The sequence below is a fragment of the Sciurus vulgaris genome (assembly GCF_902686455.1).
Source record: "Sciurus vulgaris genome assembly, chromosome: 2".
NCBI lineage: Eukaryota > Metazoa > Chordata > Mammalia > Rodentia > Sciuridae > Sciurus > Sciurus vulgaris.
Window position 1 is genome coordinate 127,484,667 of NC_136462.1, and position 13,803 is coordinate 127,498,469.

Here is a 13,803-nt window from a genome sequence, read left to right on the forward strand (position 1 = left end):
GTGACTCATGTACTACTAACATCTTGAGGCTTGTTGGAAACGTATGGGTGGATTTTTCTTTGGGATCTGTCATGCATTTGTAATGCAAACCCTGCCTGACTTACTTTTTTAAATTTTCAAAGGAAGATAAAATCTTGCTTGTATTTATTAAGTTTTAGGAAAATAAGACACTTATACACTTCAAGTTGTCAGTGACAGATGACTATATTCTATAGAATTAGTTAACTTTATAGCAAATATATGAGATAAAATATAAGACATCATATAAGTAATTAGTTGCCAAAGCTTTGCTGTAAGACTGAACTAGACACATGAGATGAGCACTATCAGGAATGTACCAGTATTCAGGTTATTTATCTATCACAGGGCTGTCTAGCAAATTCCAAAGCAAAGTAACTCGAGGCAAAGTTTTAATGAGTTCACTGCCAAAGAAAAATAAAAAATGTTTCTTATTGATATTCTTTAAAGACACAACATATATCACAGAGTTTAAATTCTGCAATTTTAAAAAATGACTAAAATTTCAGTAAGTCAAAGAATTACTGTTCCAGCTATGAGGCCATAAAAGTTATAAGATCAGAAGTATGATAGCTAACATTGCACACTGGAGGTTAAATTGGTTTGTATGGCTAAGAAAAAAAAGAAAACAACAACAATAACAACAAAACAGTTTTTCCTTCTGAGGCAGCAATCAAAGGGAGTGAGTCCAGTAATGAGTCTGCCAAGTCGGGAAACTTCCAAATCAGAGAGCTGGTAGGACCTTCCCTACCAGCTGAAAGGTAGGACCTTCCCTTTCTCACCACTTAGTGACTACAAAGGAGAGGACAGAGCCAATTTCAGAATATTTCTGTCCAGAAGAAATATGAACAAGACTCAGGAACCTTTCTGCATGGAGTTTCTATGGAAACAAGAGTAGTTGTATCTGCAATTATTTCAATGAGCCTCCTTCAGTTTTGCTAAATATCTTTATCATTCACAAGTAAACTCTGCACTCTACTTTTTGAACTAAGAGTAGCACCTCTGAGCTCTCTGTCTCTTGTAAAATTGTGTATCCAGTAGTTTGTAACTTGGGAAATGATATTCATACATTCACAAAATGGTAACAATGATTACGAATTTGAAACAGCTCCTCTAACATTTGTCAACACAATAAAGTCTGGGTTTTTATACAAAGGAATTGAAAGCAGGGACTGGAAACAGACATTTGTACACCTATGCTAATATCAGTATTATTCACAGTAGCCAAAATTTAAAAGCAATTCAGGTGTCCATTAATAGAAAAATAGATAAGCAAAATGTGGAACACAATGGAATATTGTTCAGTCTTTAAAATGAATGAAATGCTCCAACATGGATGATCATTGTGGATTCAATTCTGAATAAATACGCTAGTTACAAAAGGACAAATACTGCATGAGTCCATTTACATGAGGTACCTACAGTAGCCAAATTCACAGAGACAGAAAGTAGAATAGTAGTTGCCAGAGGCTGTAGAGAGGGGGATGCCATTGTGTGATGGGTGAAGAGTTTCAGTTTCTCAAGATGAAAAGGGCAGTGGATATGGATAATGGTGATGGTTGCACAACACTGTGAGTGTGGTTAGCATCACTGAACTGTATACCAAAAAGTGGTTACAGAGAAGATACACCTAATAGAAAGGCTTGAGAGGTCTCCAGAACCTCTGGTCATTCTCATTGATGACAGTCCTTCTTACACAAAACCAGACCACAAAAAAAAAATAAAAATAAAAAATAACTGAGAGAGGGCTGATTTTTCAAATACCAAAGTCCCACAAAAGATAACAAGGCATACAAAGAAAGGAAAACATGATGTAGTCAAAAGGACAAATCAAATTAAATCTCTAAAACTGACCATAAAGAAATGGGGATATGTGTATTACCAGACAAAAAAATCAAAAATACGATCACAAGGATGACCAATTGTATATATACATATTGTATATATACATATGTATATATACATATGTATATATTTTTTTAATTTTTGTAGTTGTAGATGGACAGCATGCCATTATTTTATTTACTTTTATGTGGTGCTAAGGATCGAACCCAGAGCCTCACACATTCTAGTCAAGCACTCTGCCAGAGAGCTACAACCCCAGCCTGAACAATTCTACTTTTAAAAGCATATAACCAAATGAAATCAGGGAAATGATGCATAGACAAAATAAAAATATTAGAAAAAAACTGAGAAAAGGAAGCAAACAAACACTGGAGCTACAGAATACAAAAACTCAATTTAAAAAGTTGATAGAGGGACTCAATAGCAGACAACCAAACAGAAGGGATCACCAACTTCCAAAACAGGACTTTGAACTTATCAAGACAGAAGAATAAAAAGAAAATGATAATGAAGAAAAATGAACACAGCCTACAGACTATGGTACACCACCAAGTAAAACAGTGTATGTGCTATGGGAGTTCCAGAGAGGAAGAAAAAAAAAAGGTACAAAGAGACTCTCTGAAGAAAATATGGCTAAAAACTTGTCACAATCTGAGGACATAAACTGAATATACAACCAAGAAGAAAAAAGAACTTCAAATCAAATCAATCTAAAGAGACCTACATAGAAATACATCATAAGCAAACTGTCAAAATCCATAGACAAACAGAATCTTGAATGAAGAGACTCGTCAGGGTACAAGGGGATATCTATTAATTGTCATTTGACTTCTAAATGGAAACTGTGCAGGCTAGAAGAGAGTTCAAGGACAAATTAAAAGTGCTGAAAGAAAAAAAATGCCAATCAAGACTACTATATCCAATTAAAATTGTCCTTTAAAAATTAGGGGAAAAGTAAGACATTCCCACATAAACAAATGCTAATGAAGCTTATCACCAATAGATCTGCTCTGTAAGTAATGCTGAAGAGAATCCTTCAAGTGGAAGCAAAATGATAATGAAAAGCAATATGAAAACTAAGACTTACTGGTAAATGTTAATATAGAGAGAAATAAAAAAATCCTGTAATTTTATAACATGTGCACACAAATCACCTTTAAATCTAGTACACAATTTAAAATACAAAAACATAAAAATAAGAACAAATATATGTTAATTGACATACAAAGAGATAATTGTATCATCAATACTAGACTGTATAGGGAACAATTTTAAAGGAGTAGAATTTTTATTTGAAATTGAAGTTTTTATCAGTTTAAAACAGATTATTATTATTTTAGGATGTTTTATGTAATTACAATAATAATCACAAAGAAAATATCTACAGAATACATACAAATAAAAATGAGAAGAGCATCACAACATATTACTCAAAAAAAATCAGTGGACTAAAACAATGGGGCAGCAAGAGAGGAAAGGAGAGAAACCTACAGATATATGGTGGGGAGAGTTAAAATTATAGTGATTCCTCCCTTTTCAGTACTTACTTTAAATTGAACTGGATTAAAAACCCTAATGAAAAGCCATAGATTGGCTGAACGCATAAAAAAGAAAAATCTAACTAATTGTGGTCTACAGTAGACTCACACCTTAGATACACACATAGGGTAAAAGTTAAAGAATTTTAAAAAGAATCATGCAAATGGGAATAGGAATCTAACAAGAGCAGGAGTAACTATACTTTTATCAGACAAAAAAGACTTTAAGACAAAAACTGTCACAAAAGACAAAGAAATTATACAATAGTATTGACGATAATTCACCAGGAAGACATAGCAAGAATAAATATAAATGCACCTTTATTAGAGAGTTTACATATATATGAAGCAAATATTTACAGTACTGAAGAGAGAAATAGGAAGTAACACAACTGTAGGATAGTCAAGACACCACTTTCACTTAAGTAAGAACAACCAAACAGAAGATAAACAAGGTAAAAGAGAACTCAAACACGATAGACCAACCAGATCAAACAAAAGTACACGGAACACTCTGCCTGACAAGAGCAGAATATGCATGTGTCTCAACTGCAAATGGAACATTCTCAAAGATAGACTACATATTAAGCCACAAAACAAGTCTTAACAAATAAAGAAGAAAAATAATGAAATGTATCTCCTACAACAACAAAAGAATGAAACCTGAAATCAATAGCAGAGACAAGACAATCCATATATACATGGAAATTAAACAACTTCCTCTTAAACAACTAATGGCTCAAAGAGAAATGACAAGGGAATTTAGAAAATAGCTGATGACAAATGAAAAAGAAAGCACAACATACTAAAACTAATGGAATATTATGAAATCAGAATCTCCTTCAGGAGATTAAAGCAGTAAATGTTTACATTTAAAAAAAGAGCGAAGAGCTCCAAAAACTTAGTTTACATTTCAAGGATCTAGACATAGAAAAAAAAAACAATAAAATTTAACTGAAAGAAGACTATAATAAAAATGAGACAGAGATCGATGAAATAATTTTTAAAAATAGAAAAAAAAATCAGTAAAACCAGAGTTGGTTTTTTGAAATGATCAACAAAATTTACAAACCCTTAGCTAGGCTAATTAATAAAAAAAGAATAAAGACTCAAGTAGTTACAATTTGAAATCAAATGAGATGTTACAACTGATGTCACAAAAATAAAAAAGTTTATGAGACTATTATGAACAATTATATGTGAACAAATTGAATAACCTAGAAGAAATGGATAAATCCCTAGAAACATACAAACCAACCAAAAGTGAATCATCAAGAAATAAAAAAAATTCTTAGCAGACCCATAATTAGCAAGGAGATTGAATCAGTAATAAAAACCTCCAACACAGAAGAGCTCAACACCAGATGGCTTCACTGGTGATTTCCACCAAACATTTAAGGAAGAATTAACACTAATCCTCCTCAAACTCTTCCAAAAATTAAAAATAGGGAACATTTCCAAACTCCTTCTATGAGGCCAGCATTGCCTGATAACAAAGCCAAAAACACTACAGGAAAGAAAATGATAGGCCAATATCCCTTAGGAATTTCAATGAAAATCACCCAACAAAATACTAGAAAACAGAATTAGCATGTGAAAAGCAAAATACACCGTAACAAAGTGGAATTTATTCCTAGAATGCAAAAATCGTTCAAGATACAATAATCAATCAGTAAAATGCACCACATTAAAAGGAAAGAAGAGGGAAGACATAATCTCAATTGATTCAGAGAAAGCATTTGACGATCCAACATCTTTCATAATTAAAAACACCCAAAAAACTAGGATTAAAGGAAAAGTACACCAACATAATAAAGATTATACATGACAAACCCATAGCTAACCTCAAGTTCAATGCTGAAAGTTTTCTCCTAAGGTTAGAAAAAATACAAGAATACCTGCTTTTATTGCTTCTATTCAACACAGTACTGGAATTGCTAGCTAGAGAAATGTCACAGGTTTTTGTTTTTTTTTTTTTTTAAGGTATCCACATTGGAAAGAGAGAAATAAAATTGTCTCAGTTCACAGATGACATAATCAAAAATGTAGAAAACTAAACATTCCACAAAAAATCTGTTCAAACTAATGGAAAAATTCAGTGAAGTTTCAGGATATAAAATTAACACTCAAAAATCAGGGGTATTTCTATACATTAGCAATTAAAAAGAAATTAAGGGGAAATTCCATTTACAGAAGCATTAAAAAGAATAAAATACATAGAAATAAAAACCAATGGCACAAGGAATGCACACTGAAAACAAACAAACAAACAAAAAAACCACTGCCTACAGAAAATAAAGAAAACACAATAGAAAGATGGCCAACTTCCATGGAATGGAAGACAAGAGGTATTGTTTAGATGTCAATATAATTCAAAGAAATCGACAGACTCCACGTAATTCCTACCAAAATACCAATGGTGTTTTTGGTGGAAATAGAAAATAAAAATCTTAAAATTCACATGGACTCTCAAGGGACTCCAAATAACCAAAACAATCTTGAAAAACAGAGAAAAGGTGGAGATCTCAGCCTTTCTGATTTGAAAACTTAGGAACACAAAGTAAGAGTCATCAAAACAGTGTGAAACTGGTATAAAGACAGATACACAGACCAGTAGAACAGAACAGAACAGACCTTCGCATATAAAGCAAGAGTGCCTAGGCTCCTGATGGGGAAAGGACAGTCTCCTCAACACATGGTGCTGGAAAATTTGATGACCACATGTGAAAAAGGATAATGTTGGATCCTCACCTTACAGAATATATAAACATAAAATCAACATGGATCAAAGATCTAAATTTAGGACCTAAAACTATCAAATTTCTAGAAGGAAATACAGGGGGAACACTTCACGATCCTGTATTTGGCAATGATCTGTTGGATATAACAGCAAAATCCCAGGTAATAAAGCAAAAGAGAGACAAACAGACTATAAAAGTCCTGCCCATCACAGTAGCCAAGAGGAAGAAGCAAACCAATGTCCATTAATAGATCAGAGAATAAATAAAACATGGCATAGCTAATGATGGAATGTTATTGAGCCTTAAAAAAGAAAAAAAAGAAAATTCTGTCACATGCTACAGCATGGATGAATGTTTAGGACACTGTCCTGAGTAAAATAAACCAGTGACAAAAGGACAACTACTGGGTGATTTCACTCATAAGAAGTATCTAAAGTAGTAAAAAGATCGAACTGTGAAATCCTGTGATTCTATTGCAACTGATTCAGTCTAATTAGTACAAAATAGTTCATTTTCATTGAACTATTTCAAATTTATTTTACATTCTAACCTTTTATCATTTTCCAGTATTATAAATTGTTTTTTTTAATTAGTTCTTAATAATAGTCTCCTACAATGGTTTGATTTTTGAACATCACTCAAAGGCCCATGTGTTTAAAAGTTTGATCCCCAGCTTGATGTTTTTGGGAGGTGGTGGAAACTTCAAGAAGTGTGGCCTGTTGGAAAGTCTTCGGGTCCCTGGGAGTATGACCTCAAAGGGGAGAGCAGCATCCCAACCAGAAGGTGAGGAGTTTGCTCCACCATGCATTTTCTACCATCTATCTCCACGTGGCACTCCTACCAGAGGTCTGAAAGCAATGGCTTCACCTGATCACAAGTGGAACTTCTAAAACCAGGATCCAAAATAAACATTTTCTCCTCTAAGTTGATTATCTCAGGAATTTGTCATATCAGAAAGCTGACTAATATACTTCCTTTCTAAGCATAAATGGTAAATCTTACCCTTGCCTTCCGACTTGCCTATCTTCATTCATTCAATGCATAATTAGTGGGTGACTGCTCAGCTACCCAGAGTTCTAGGGTCTGAGAATAAACCATATTCAAGCAAAGCCCCTACTTTTACAGAGTTTAAATTTTATTCAGTAAAACAGACATTAAACAGGTAAAGTAATCAACAAACCAGAGGTCTGTGATAGTGATGTATACCAGAAAGAAATAAAACAAGGCACTGAGATAAAGAGTGACTCTAGTGTGAGAAGGAATGCTGCCTTAGATAAAGGAGTTCACTCCTGCCATGCCTATAGGTATTCCAGTCTGTATTGTTAACACAGCATCGGCTGCAACTTGGTTTTGAACACCACATGACCCAGTTACATCTGATGAGTTATGACAAAAATGTATATCCAATTTTCATCTCAGAAAAAGAAATATTGGAATAGAAAAAAAAATATTTTAAGAGATAAACTAACGAAAACTGATGAAAGACATCAGATTATAGGTCTAAGAAACTCAAGTCCAAATAATAATAAATATAAAGAAAACCATAACTGAGTATATCATTATCAAACTCCCAAAAATGTCAGTAAAGAAAAACAATCATAAAAGAAAGAAAAAAAGGAACACTGCATAAAAACAAAAATTAATCAAAATGATGGGTGATGTCTCATAAGAAACAATAGAAGCCAAAAACCAATGATGCAAAATTTTTGAAATGCTATGGAAAAAAATGTTAGCCTCTAATTCTATACCCAGAACATGTCCTTCAAAAATCAAGAGGAAGTACACATCTTCAGACAGAATAAATTCTGAGACTTCATCTCCAGCAAATAATAATGTAAAAAATAATCAATGAAATTCTTCTCTTTATTAATAAATTATATTTTATGGAAGACTAGATTTTTTAGGAGAGAAGAGTGACAGAAAAGATGGGTTTGGCACTTAACAGCCACTATTTAATTTAATTCAATCAAAATTTATTATGGTCATACTAGGACAAGTGATTACACTAAAGGAAAAATAAAGACACACTAGATGTAATGCTTTAAGACTCTGGTTGAAGCAAGGAAAATAAAGTGTGTATGTTTGCATAGAGAACAAAGCTAAAAGTAATATATTCTATTAAAAATTTCTCATTTATTGTAGAGTTTACTGTGGTTTGCAAAGAAATCTTAGCTGATGAAGTGTCCTTTTGTAATGAAGCTATAAATATAGTAAGAAACAGGTACTTCAGGCAATCAGCAGAAACAGTTGCATAATACCAAATATAGACTTTATTATCAGGTAGACACCCATTTTTTTAACTTAACTAGTATTAAATCTGCATTTAAAAAGGGAAAATATGTTTAGAAGAATAGCTTAATTACTATGAAAATCTATTTACATAATAAGAAGTCTGCATTTTATGTTACAGAATTTTAACAAGGAAGGCTTTGGGGTCACAAGTGACTTTATCTGTGTTGTTTTTGTTTTGTTAGTGATGGGGATTGAACCTGTGGTCTCATGCATATTAGGCAAACAATCTACCTTGAGCTACATCCCCAACCTCAGATTATTTTGGCAACACTAGATAGGTGTAAGGATGAGAATGTGTAATCACCAGGCCAATTGGGACCTTACATCTATGTGAAGTTCAAGACCCTTTCATACCTTGCATCTGAAATTTCTAGAAGTAAAATAGAAATGCAGATCTAAGTAGCAATGTGATCCCAAGCAATAGGTTTGGAAAATACATATTAATACATGGAGATGGTGGTTGAAGCCAAAAATGTTAATGTTGCTCTCAAATAAAGGCTATATGAAAAGAAGAGGCTGAATGGTCATCTACTGAAGGAGCAAGTATCTGGGTGATGTGAAGAGAAGGAGAAGACAGAAAGGGGTTAGTGGGTTAGTAGTAGAGAAGATATTTCACTGAGGTAGAGAGAGGTGTATTTTTACAAAGAAATTGCCAAGGATCTACAAGATGCCATAAAGAGAAAGAACATGTTTGAATGGGCTAAGGAAGTTGGAGAATTGAAAGAAGAAATTATGAGTAATAATTTCAGCTCTGAATTATGTCAAGGACCAAATGTTGGGATAGTACTATGCTAATAGAAGGAATTAAGCTCTTTAAAATTAAGAGGGTCCTGTACTTGTAATGAGGAATTTGGAACAGCAGCATATTGTTAAATAAAGAGGAAATGAGATGAGGAAAGGAAGAAGGGCAAAATGAAATTAAACCCCAAGGGAGAAGAGGTGATGAGGAAAACTCAGCAAAGGGTTAATGATTTGTGACCACAAAACTTACCAACCCTAAATAATCTAACTCTGCTATTTTCCAAAATCTAAACTGATGTTATCCAGGATCTTTTCTTAAATTTAGGAATGGCTGTGGGTGTTATTTTGACAATGAAGCTACTTTAGTTTTTCCAGGTTCAAAAAAAAAAAAGTTAATATATTTCTAGAAAAATTAATTAGCTGCTTATTCTGACTGCTGAGTTGGAACCCTCTCCATCCTTGTGATCAGGGGATTACATGATGCGGATCTTCAGGTCAAAGTGTTAGCAACAATGGGACAGGATTCCTGAGCAGGGGATATCTGTGGGGAGTGGGGGCATAGGTTCTCGGTGTCCAATATATTAGCCTAGGATGTAACACATCAGCTTAAGTTGCAACATATTGGCCTAGGTATGCATCATATGGAGCTCTGTTAGCCTTTCAAGATTGTGGGGAATATAGATTCCCACTGGAAGACCTTGTTACATCTTTGAGGAAATGCTTCACTCTGTGCTGGAACATGCACATGATCACTGTAGCACATCCAACCTTTCCCAGCTGCATCTCCTCATCTGGCTTCAACTTTGGATTGACGTTACTGTGTTTGGAGCATCAGGCCTCAAAATGAGGCCTGTCTTTACCCTAAGAGCACACAGTTTGCTGTGGACAGTTTGCTGTGAAGAGGACTGTTTTAAGTATGAGACCAGCACTCATTAGTTATCTAGTGACATTTATATAACATGATGATGGTCTTTAGCAGTAGACTTAGTAAAGTCCAAGGCAAACAAATACATATCAGAAGTTGAAAAATTCTCTAAGTTTTCCCGTCTTTCCCAAATTCTTCTGTCTATTTACAGCTTTTGTTTATCTATCTACCTATGTAAATATATAGGCAGGTACAGTTGTCTATATTTATCAGTGGAGTTATAGACCCCCAAGAGAAATTTCATGAAAGCTCAAGTCCCATATATAAAATGAAGCAGCATTTGTATATAACCTACACAACACACATCATTCTATATATAGATGAAGTGTAGTAACCAATATAATATAAATGTTGCATAAATAGTTGTTATGATGTATTGTATAATGAATAAATGTAAAGAAAGTAAAATATGTACATGACAAGTCTGTACATGTTGAGTACTGAGGCACTTTTTTTCTGAAATACTTTTAGTCTGTGGTTCTTTTGAGTCCATATATGCAAACCCTTCAGATATCAAGGGTAATGGGAATGTATGTGTGTATGTATTGAAAGGTAACATTGTTTTAAAATCTTCAGGTGCTACTTGATAAAATACGAATACCTTAGTAGAACTAGTACTTTCCAATTTAGCAGAGAGCTTTAGTACAAAATGAGAGGAAAAGTGAAGACTCCAAAGTCTACCTCACCTGATTCCAGCACCTCTGAATCATTCTGTATGGTTTCTGATCAATATTCAAGGCAGGGGAAGAGTAAGTTGCAGACACTGTGTCTTCTAGACAGTACCACAGGCAGTGTCTGACAGAGTCTGAGGCTCTTCAGTTTTCTCTTCCTCCTTACCTACCCTACCTCTCTTCTCTGGGAGTATTCCCCACACCATGAGGGGTAGAGATGACCTGAGAATTGGAACTGATTCTGGATCTTTCTTCTGACTCCATCTCTTGCTAGAGGTTGTTGAAAAGGCTCATGCTCATGGAATCCACCATCATTTCAGCTGAGCCTCACCACACAGCAGCAATGACAGTGTCCGCCCACTCATGGTGAACCCTGATAGCAAGCACGAGGTTGTTCTGATGGTCCCATTTACTGCATTAATTGTATCTCCTTTTCCTTTTCTTCCCACTTCAAAAAAAGTTTTGTGCACATCTTTACAAGGGGTAGTCAGTGGTAAAGAGTTAGTGGTAAAGGAAAATTGTAAAAAAAGAAAAAGAAAAGAAAAAAGAAAGTTGCTAGTACCCAATGTTTAGGCAAGCAATATAAGAATTTAAACAGTCAGATTCATTGGTTTTATATACAGAGGCCAAAATGGCCTGCCAACTTCTAGTACAGCAGAATCCAGGCCACTGAACCCTGGATTCCACTTTTCATTGAATCTCTGAGTGATTATCACTCAAAATATTCCTATCCCATCTAGATTGAGAAAACAATCATATTTTTGGAATTAAAATTAAGGATGTGTGCACATTCCTGGAGTGATAAGAAGTATTCACCTGAATATGCACTCCAAATGTTCAGACTATTAAAAGTTAGCCACTGAGAAAGCCCAACACAAAAGTCCATGTCATGTATTGCTCCCTTTTATTGAGTGTGCAGAGCAGACAAATCCATAGTGACAGGAAGTAGACTAGTGGCTGCCAGAGGCTGGGGCCAATGGAAAAATAAGGAGTCACTGCTAATGGGTAGAAGGCATTCTTCTGGAGTTATAAAAATATTCTGTAATTAGAGTAGTGAGGGTGGCCCCGTTTACAAACACACTAAAACATCACTTCACTGTATACTTTAAAATGATGCTTGTTATGTGAATTAAATTTCAGTTTTTAGAACAGGAGTCAGTCATGGTTTTTAGCATTTTGGGTTCAGTTTTAGCCTTCCAGATAAACACTGACACTAAATATTTAGTGACTATGGCCTAATGTATTTTATTAAGTTGATACACATTTTCATTTATTTACTCTGTATGTAATTTTTATGATTTTTAAAATACATCTAAAATATGATTATGTAGCTGGATTACTTATAAATGACCTATATGCTGGAAATGCTTAAATAATCTCAACTTTCCACCAGTATCATATGTAATAGTAGCTGTGATATGTTTAATGATTGTTTGCATTACTCTCTAAAAAGAGAAGATGAACAAATAGATACAATTTAGTGAACATGCTTTTTCAAGATTTTGCTTTCGGAAAATATGTATCTAGATAAAGGTTGAAAGCACTGGATCAGAAGAAGAGTCGGCAATCATCTAGAAGACCGAATAATGTTATCCCCTTTCAAAATAATTCTTGTTCACTATGCTTAAAGTTTTTGCTCTAGAACTGGGATAATGCTGGTAAGTTTTTAAGATAGTCCATGCCATGTTGGTTGAAGTATATATCAGACAACTTTTATGGGAAGTTTCTATACATGGCCCTACTAGTTCTACTTTTTCAAATGTAAGTCAAAAAAGCTTCAAAAGCTGTCATGGTAGATTGAGATTAGCCACAAACTTTACCCCAAGGTTGAGTCTACTTATCAAGGTTACCCTTGGGGCTAGTTTTGACTAAGAACATCACAGAAGTGACACTGTGTGATTTCTAAACAAGACTTTCTGGTCTCATCTGAATTCCCTGCTACTTTGTAAATAGGTCAAAGCTACCTGGAAGAAGAGAGACTGACCATACAGAGAGATGGGATCAGCTATTCTGGCCATTCCAATCATCCAACATGAGACCCAATTGCGTCAATAAGGTCACTGACTCTTCAGCTGGCCTCCAACTGACTGCAAACACATTGGTCAACACAATTATCACTTATAAAGTCAATAAGCCCATCAACACAGCATCACATGTAAACCATTGAATTTTGAGGTGGTTTGTTTTACAAGAGATAACTAATGGGAATGTCAAATGTGGAATAAAAATTTATGCATTGGTGATATCATAATGAAATTATAAAAACCAAATATATGTCCAATGACAGTGGAATATGAAACAATAAAATTATAGTTTTAGAAGTATTTCATGACACTTGAATGCCAATGATATAATGTTACGGGGAAATAAAACATTTTGTGATTTCATTATATTTTAAAATAGAAGCTTGAAAGAAATGTCAAAATATTCACATTTGATACTTTCTAGGTAAAGATATGAGTTTTTATTTCTAATTTATTATTTCTGATTATTATATGCATCTCACATTTTTAAGGTATAATTCTTTTCAATTTTTACAAAAGAACTTATGGGAAAAAAATGAAATCTTTCACTCAAAGCAGACTATTTCATTAAAATATTTAATGATTTAAATATTAAGGAAAAACATAGGTGTTTTAATCAGGTTATTTACTGCTCTGACTAAAGGACCTGACCAGAACAACTGTAGAGGAGGAAAAGTTTATTTGGGGGCTCATGGTTTCAGAGGTCTTAACCCATAGATAGCAGTTTCCATTCCTTGGGGCTCAAGGAATGTATTCAACCTGGTGGAACAGTATGGTGGAAGGAAGCAGTTTACAAGATGATCAGGAAGCAGAGAGAGATGTCCACTTGCCAAATATAAATATATGCCCCAAAGCCACACCCCCAAGACCCCACCTCCCTAGCCACATCCCACCTACCTTCAATTACCACTCAATTAATCACATCAGAGAATTAATTCAGTGATTGGATTAATGTTCTTATGATCCAATCATTTCTCCTCTAACCCTTCTTGCATTGTCTCACACAGG

The 13,803-nt window shown here is 34.2% G+C and overlaps 1 protein-coding gene across 1 annotated transcript in view; it reads right to left on the minus strand.

The window, feature by feature from the left end:
• GABRG3 (gamma-aminobutyric acid type A receptor subunit gamma3) overlaps nucleotides 1-13,803 on the minus strand; it is a 707,345-nt gene that overhangs the window by 661,013 nt on the left and 32,529 nt on the right. The window lies entirely within an intron of this gene.